This window comes from Gorilla gorilla, chromosome 19 (assembly GCF_029281585.2).
Source record: "Gorilla gorilla gorilla isolate KB3781 chromosome 19, NHGRI_mGorGor1-v2.1_pri, whole genome shotgun sequence".
NCBI classification, from domain to species: Eukaryota; Metazoa; Chordata; class Mammalia; order Primates; family Hominidae; genus Gorilla; species Gorilla gorilla.
The window spans coordinates 86,206,491-86,215,250 of NC_073243.2; positions in this window are offsets into that span (position 1 = coordinate 86,206,491).

Sequence of the window (8,760 nt, forward strand, 5' to 3'; positions counted from 1 at the left end):
TCTTAGCTAAATCTTTACTTTATAACAAATATTATTCATTATTTTCAATATCCCAAAGGAAAGATGAGTTTGAAATTTACAACACTCACATATTTTATATCTATATATATCATTTAAATCCATATGTATTTCATACTTATGAATTATATTCTTACAATGGTATATGAAGAGAAGATGTTATGTATATAGAGATTCTGTTATTTGCATTTCTATATTTTTCTCTTTGTAGCTATACTGTATAATCCAACTGAGCCAAATATTGTTGTGTGATTTTTATTCCATTAATATTTCCTCTATAAAACTTCAATTTTTCTTTGCAAAAGAATATTTATTTTAATATTAATTTTTTTTGCTATATATTGTGCTTTTATTTGTGCCCTGGTTCCTTCCACCCCCTTGGTACTGGATAATTGGTCTGTCAAATTAACAGATGAGTTAATGTAATGTGAAATAAAAGACCAAAAGGAAGCAATTATTATAATAGCAACAATTTGCAGTTACTTATGGTTTTATATTTCTGTGCATGATTTGAAAAGTAGACATACAAACCTTTTAATCTGAACTCAAAAGGAAATAAAACTCAATGGGAGAGTTTTAAAATTGTTCAGTGTTGATCTAAGTTAAATGCTGGTATTATGCAAGAAAAAAGGTTTCTGTAAGATGTTTTTAGCAAAAAAAAACTGTGGAAAAGAATGCTTCTGGTTAAAGACTGATATGTTCTGGGTCAAGCAGGAGTTGATTGTCTAGAATCAGGCTATTTCTGTTTCCATCTCCCTCAGTATCCTCTACTTCTTTCTAAATCAACTCTGTGATACCTCCAGAGCTCAATGGGGCACAGGCTAGAAACCGCCATTGCAGTAGTGTGTTCATTCCATATGCATAGAGTTGGTAAGTATGGCTTAAATGTGTTGCAAAAATCTGATAATAGTAATAATAGCTTTTTATATTCTCTGGCAATCTCCATTTAGTAATTGCTGATTAAAACAAAGTCAATTTAGTAATAACATACAGCTTGGTTGGTATCCAAAATAAAGCAGAGCTATACATATATATATATTTGGTTTGTGTGTGTTATATATATATATTTGGTTTGTGTGTTTATATGCATGTGTACATATATGTAAAGAAAGAGGAGAGAATATGCATAGTCAATATTGACAACTTTTACTCTTCGACAATCACATATTTACTAAACATTAAACTTAAGGGTGGGACTTATGTCAACTTTGTAAATTACAAATTAAAAAGAAAAAATGCTAGTTTTGTTCTACGTGTTCAATAAGTATTTTAATTGATGTAGACTGACTATAAAATTTCTGTGAATTTTATGGTATAACCATTCCATATTAAAACATGGGATATCTCTCATGATTAATTTAGTTTCTAGTTATATTCTCATGTGAGATTGAACTCCATTTCTATTTGCTTTCATTTAAAACATTCATGTGGAGTAAAACTTCTATTTACTATTGTCTCCCAGTAAATATAAGACGTTGCAAGATTGGAGAAATGTATTATTTAAATTTAACACATTTTAATATTATTACTGAGAGATTCCTTGAAGCCGGGTTTCTTCAATTTGAACACTGGCCATTCCTAAAAATTTTATCATTGTTATTCTATTAGAAACATTGAATCTTGTATTGATTTTTGGTTTTTAGCTAAATCTGAAGTGGACAAAGTGAATTCATGTATATCTTGTACAAATTTTAAAGAATCCCATTCAGCAGCCTAGAAGTCCATGATATAATTATATATTTTTAATTTGAGTATTAGAGCATCATACTAGAATTGTCTGAACTTTTTACACAGGCCTTAGATCTTGCAATCAAACACTCAAGGGAAAATAGTAGTATAACGTAGAAGATACAGACACTAAATATAAAGGAGACAATGATTATAAAATATTTTGGAAAATGTAAATTTTACTTACAGTCTAATTTCTCATCTACCTAATTTGCAATAATTCACTTTTACTATCTTAGCAGTAGCCTATCTAAGGGATAAGACAATAGCATAATGCAGATGAAAATTCACTTATTTTCAGACATATTATTTTATGAATGCTAACTGAGGTACTAACTCTTGGAACCATAATCAAAGCAGTATTTTTTAAACATGAGAAATGGTACAGACAATCTTCCAAATACAAGCAGTGTTATTCTGCCTCTTCTCTTTTTATTTCCAGTCTCACTCACCTTGATAAACTCTTTTAGCTCCTTTTATTTTAATTATTCTTGTGGTTATATGCATAATTCTAACTAATATATTTTTAATATTGTTATTGATTTGTCAAATTTAGACTTTTATTTACTACTCGGTGCTTAATATCTTATAATTTTTAAAATAAGAAATATGTTAAATAATATAAGAAGTCTAGTTCAGTTGAATTTGTCACAGTTCTCTTGACTCTCCACATTTTAAGACTGATTATTTGCACTTACCAGCCTCTAGTTTTCCCATTCCATTTCCCTATCCTAATTGTGATAAAGAATATTTACATGTACATTGTCACTGTCTTTAGTATTCATTTATATCATGAATTCACTAAGAAATTTTCCTACGCTTTGGTTATAAAACCTAAAACAACATTTGTATTGCAACTGCTATATAAACATAGTTTATTCTAGGCCCAATATGTGTTATAATTGTATTATTTTTAATGCCATGTCCTTTAAACATGCAAATGCAAATGATCTTAACATGTGTCTTTATATTAAAATTCTCTATCATTTGTTTAAAACCTTGCTTGCCACAATATGTTTGCATCACATTTGGAATATGAATTTAACATTTGGGTTTTGTCCAAGGTGGTGTTCGTTTCTTACCTTTTCCAGGAGTTTCTCTTAAATGATTCCCTTTATTACATCCTCAATGTTTGTGTATGCTCTCAATTGAAATGTCTTTTCTGTTCCATGCGCATTTTCATCTTTCTTTTTCCCCAAAGATCTCCATTCTGGAGCACTCTATTCTAAGTGGAATTCATTGCTCAATATTTTCCTATACAGTTGTCTTCTGGTTGACTCACTTTGTTTACTGGTTTTAAAGGACAGTTAGCTGGATATCACAACTTCTGCTCTTAAATTACTCCTCTGTTCTTCTGAATTAAATTATCAAATAAGTTCCTAAAAATAACTGCCAGTAGAATACAAATGTTCTGTGTGCTTACTTGCCTAACTATGCTTTTTGCACCCTAGATTGAATGATTGTTCAGATGTCTATAATATACACTTAAAATATTGCACTCAAATGTTTGCAAATATTATATTAGTATTTTCTACCATTTATTATTGGTGATGCAAGGCATGATGCTACATTAGTTCTTTCTATGGTGCACATTACTTTTTATTCTTTTTGATGTTTAATTTGTGTATTTGTCTGTTTTCATGCTGCTGATAGAGACATACCCGAGACTGGGCAATTTACAAAAGAAAGAAGTTTAATGGCCTCACACAGTTCCATGTGGCTGGGGAGGCCTCACAATTATGGCAGAAGGTGAAAGGCACGTTTCACACGGCAGCAGACAAGAGAAGACAGCTTGTTCAGGGAAACTCCCCTTTACAAAACCATCAGATCTCCTGAGACTGATTCACTATCACGAGAATAGCACAGGAAAGACCCACCTCCATGATTCAATTATCTCCCATATGGGCATTTCCACAACATGTGGGAATTATGGGAGCTATAATTCAAGATGAGATTTGGCTTGGCACACACAAACCATATCAATTTGTTTTTGGAGTTATGAAATAAAAATTGACTGGTGATCTGTCTAAACCTGAGTCACTTTAGACAATGTCTTAGTTTTTCCCAGTCTGAAGCTTCATGATAATATTTATCTGGTTAATTTCCTTTTGATACCGGCTCATATTTAGCCACTTCCTCTCACAATTTTCTTGTGATGTTAGACCTCTTAAATTCCCCCAAACATCCATTTCTGTTTTTCCTTATGTATCAATTTATTTCTTTTTCTTCTCAGTGGAGACTTCTCTGGGTCATAGTTCTTCATTCAATTTTATTTTAGGGCACAGCAATTATATCTTATTTCTGCAATACATGTTAAGAATTCTTAATTTATGAATGCAATGTCTTCTTGACACTCTGAGTATCTTCATTCAGGTTTTCACCACTTTCAAGTCTTCTAGTTCTTTAATGTTTCTCAATTGCCTATTTTCTGGTCAGTTTATTGTTACTGTTTTTTATTTGGGCTTTTCTCTTTTATGCTTGCTTTTTCTTGATTGCCTGATCATAAAGACTCAAGGAATCAATAGCTGTGTAATTTTCTTTGCTGCTGTATGTCCAAACTAATAGTTTTAGATTTTCTAAATATTTATTCAATTTATTAAAAGAGCACTTCAATCTCCTCACAGAAATTTATGCCACCTGCTTTAATAGTTGAAAACAATTCCTAAACTGAATCGTTGTATTTTGGGGGCCTTCAATAAATATATTTTCATTGTTATTGTTCTCATTATGCATTTTTTTCTGACCTGGCTGGCCACCCTGAACTCAGAATTTCTCTGTTGTATCATCATGCAGATGATCAACCTCCGTTAAGGGCCTTTATGGTAACATAGGAAGTGTAATTTTTTTCTACTTCCATAATCCCAAAACACAGTCCTACAAACTATAAATGTTCTGTTAAATAGAAATGTTTGAAAACTCTAAATTGTTAGGCATTTCCAAGGTAACTTCTAAGGGTAACATATTTTCTTTTTTTAAATTCATGCTTAATATAATTAAAAAAGGTCTTTAAAATTTTATAAAATTTAAGGTAAAATACTTGTGTGTGCCCAGGCATTTGGAATTTTTGACAGTTCAAAAATTTCAGGAAAATGTAACAGTTCACCGAATCTAGTGAGAGACCATTAATTAATTGAGAAGTATTTGTATTTGTAAATGTATCTCTCTATTTAAAATATAACATCTCTGCAATTTACTTTCCCATTTATTCTATTCTACATTTAGTACTAAAACCCCAGAAAAAAGAGGTTATTTTCCTAATAAAAGAAAAAAATAAACTTGTTACCTTTTTATATCTATACACAATACAAAATAATAGTTGCAAGGAGGAGGAAACAAGTTTTTTTCTCATTGACCCAAACTTGATCTTTTGTCAGCAATCTTGCTGTGGTTTTCAACAGTGAATTTTTACCTTCCAGAACATTATCTTTCAAAATATTTCAAGTGGTTGATTTTTTCTTTCACTTTAGGAAAATGTGTGACCCAACTGACAGTAATAAAACAAAATCTGTAAACAATCAGTGCCTATTTGATATTCAGCAAAGATTATAGTAGCTGAACAGTGACTTAGTTCACAGGGAGACACAATTTATCATTCATCTTGAAAGGTTAAAAACAGACAACTATATATATTAATTCGAACAAAGAAATATTTCCTTGGAAGTTTATAACAAAATTCAACTCTTCTGCCTCTGCACTTACTCTCAAAAAAGAAAGAAAGATGCGGTACATTTAAATGTCAGCAGAGTTAAAATGGTTCTTGGACCAAACTTAAGAAGGTTTGAATATTTTTGTCTGCATAAGACAAAACAAGGTATTCTTCTTCTGAAGAAAATATTTTTAATTATGAGTTTTGAACATTCTGTTTAAATTATAAATGGTGGTGTGCTGGTAAGTGTTTGAAAATCAGCCTCTCCTTCTAGGGGTGGAAAGAAACCTTGATTGTAGTGTTTGTCAACTTTCATAATGAAAATACTCCATGGATGATTTAGTTGGCGAACATGTCCTCTCTGAATGTGAATTGGGAAGAGATGCTATCAACAGGCTCTGTGAGCGACTTTTTGTCAACTCTTTAAGACTGCTAATGATGAATGTAATATTGCTTAAGATTATATTATGTAATATCTCCTGCATGTAATAAATTACATGTTATATGTCAATACAGAATACTTTAGAAATATAATTGATAATCAGTAGTTGTCTGGGCAGCTTGCTTCATAATCACAAAATGACTACATAGGGCTTGTAAGTCTATCACACTTTTGCTTGAATAAAATATAAGATAAACTCATATCTGAGAATGTGGCTAGAAGTCAACTGTACCTCCTGCTGCAATCTTTCAAAATGAGAAGATTGCTTCAATTCTACCTCTGGACAACCCTTTGGAAGTTGTGTTTACTAATGTGAAATTTACTGAGAGATTTTTCTTATTAAAATATGCCCAATTTCCAAAAGAATACAGATTACTTATTATCAAGATAATAATATATGTCTGTTAGTATTATTGTGAATGTTTTTACTATGAAATGTATTTGGAAGATAAAATGAAAATAACCCTTTTGAGAGAGATAGAGGATAAATAAAAAATATCTTATATTCTCAATTTCTATTTTCTGTTTTCTATCTTTGGGATACTAATGTTTTTGCGTCTTTGCCCTTGCATGTGATGTGTTCACGTTTATAAATGTTGACATTTAAGGCTGGGTGGAGAATCCCAGCAATTTACCAAACATCTGATTCCAAAGCCAAATCTATCTATCTAAATTATCTATCTATCTATCTATCTATCTATCTATCTATCATCTATCTACCTATCATCTATCTATCTATCTATCATCTATCTAATCTGTCTATCCAATTATCTAGCCATCCATCCATTGATGTTCAGAGATAAGTTAAAATCTTGGATACTGTTGTGACAATTGCCAATAATGAGTGGAGTAATAAAGATTTCAAAATAAAAAAATTAAAAAGAAATTGTGGTTATAGTTTTTCAAAAAATAGTTTGAATTGTTTAAGTCATTAGAGAGTAGACATATAATGGTGAAATTTCACTGCTCCAAATATGACTTAAAATCTTGAAAGTTTTCTGACAGATAAGATGCAGAAAACCTATAAATAAATAGAAAACATCAGCAACATTTTTTTCTATACCAGAACTTTTGAATACTGGAAGAAATATCTGAACACATTTTTTAGTTAATTATAGTCAATGATGAGGCCAGCCCCAATAATTCTTTTACAGAGATTCTACACTAGTAATGTTTATTTCTCTCTTTATGACTATTAGTCAGATTTTAATAACAGAATAGACACAAAATACCAGGCCTTTGGGATAGATAGTAGGCATTGGTCAGACATAGATTATACCTTCCTATCTTCATGCCTCATTGGTATGGTTTGGCTGTGTCCCCACCCAAATCTCATCTCGAACTGTAACCACTATAATACCCACATGTCTAGGGAGAGACCTGGTGGGAGGTGATTTGATCATGGGGGTGGTTCCCCCATGTTGATGTTGTTCTCATGATGATGAGTGAGTTCTCACATGATCTAATGGTTTTATAAGGGGCTCTCCCTTAACTCCTCACTCTTCTCTCTCTTGCCTGCTGCCATGTAAGATGTGCCTCTTTCCCTCTCACCATGATTGTAAGTTTCCTAAGGCCTCCTCAGCCATTTGCAACTGTGAGTCAATTAAACTCCCTTTCTTTATAAATTACCCTGTCTAGGGTATGTCTTTATAGCAGTGTGAAAATGAAGTAATACAACCATATTGCCCTCAGAATGATTAATGTCTTCATCATTCTTATTTTTATGTGTTAAGCAGATGTAGGTGAATGACTGGGGCAAATGTAGCCTGTTGAAACCATATCCAGAAGCTGTTTCTCTTTATCTCTAATCATTTGGCTGGATGAGTATGAGTTAGCACATTTGGATGTATCTGCTCTGCAGAGTTGACTCCTCCCTGCAGCATATCATTCAAAGTCAAATGTAGGGAGCAAATATAATAGTATAATTTGTTCAGAGATCTAGGCTGTGATCTTGTGTTGCTTTTGATTAAAGAAGATGATAGTTTGATATTCACTGAACTCTTTTATAAAAGATTAGATATTCAGAAGGGAAGGAGGACCTTACATACTGCCCTTTCAAGAATTCAACAATAATTTTGATTAAGTATCTTATAAGCAGTTATAATACATACTCCCCTGAGCTCAAGAATAATGGCCCAAATAAGATTTCATATACAGCATTCCAATATTCCCTAACACATTTATTGGCTCAGGTACAGTTTTTCCAAATGTTTGCTATTTAAAAACTTCTTTCATCCAAGATACTTGTCTCAATGTGACATCACATAGCACATCCATCATTCAGCAGGTGAAATAAATACAGAATAATTTATGCTGATAATCGACCAAAAAGACATACCATGGACAATGAAAGTTAGATAATAGATGCTTGGCAAAATCCAAGCATATATCCGAACAAATATATTGATAATAATCTCAAATTTCTGTAACACTATAAAGCAGAAACATATCTTAAATAATACGTTTCAACATTAGGAAGAAGTTATAAAAATATGGTGGTTTTTGATCAAAATCTATCTCTTCTAATATCAAATAACTATAATAAATCCAAAATTTTTAATCTATGCATTATTTGACCTATTTACACTTTGCTTGTAAGAAAAGAATTCCAAGGCTTTGCACAGATGATGTTACAAACAAAAAGAACAAAATCCATAGTTCAGTAATCAAGCACAATAACAAGTAGTAAATGTATACTGACTGATAAATACAACTATAAAATAAATTGCAGAAATGAGGAGAAGTAGTATTTAAAAGCTTTAGGATAATTATAAACTTACCTAGGTTTCAATCTGCCCCAGATTACTTTAGAACATTTTTTTAAAGGGAGCACTTCAGTCCATCACATAAATTATTCATGAAATGTAAACTGAGTGTTGCCATGGAAGATTTCTTGACTATACAGTATTTTATATCATTTCTGGAA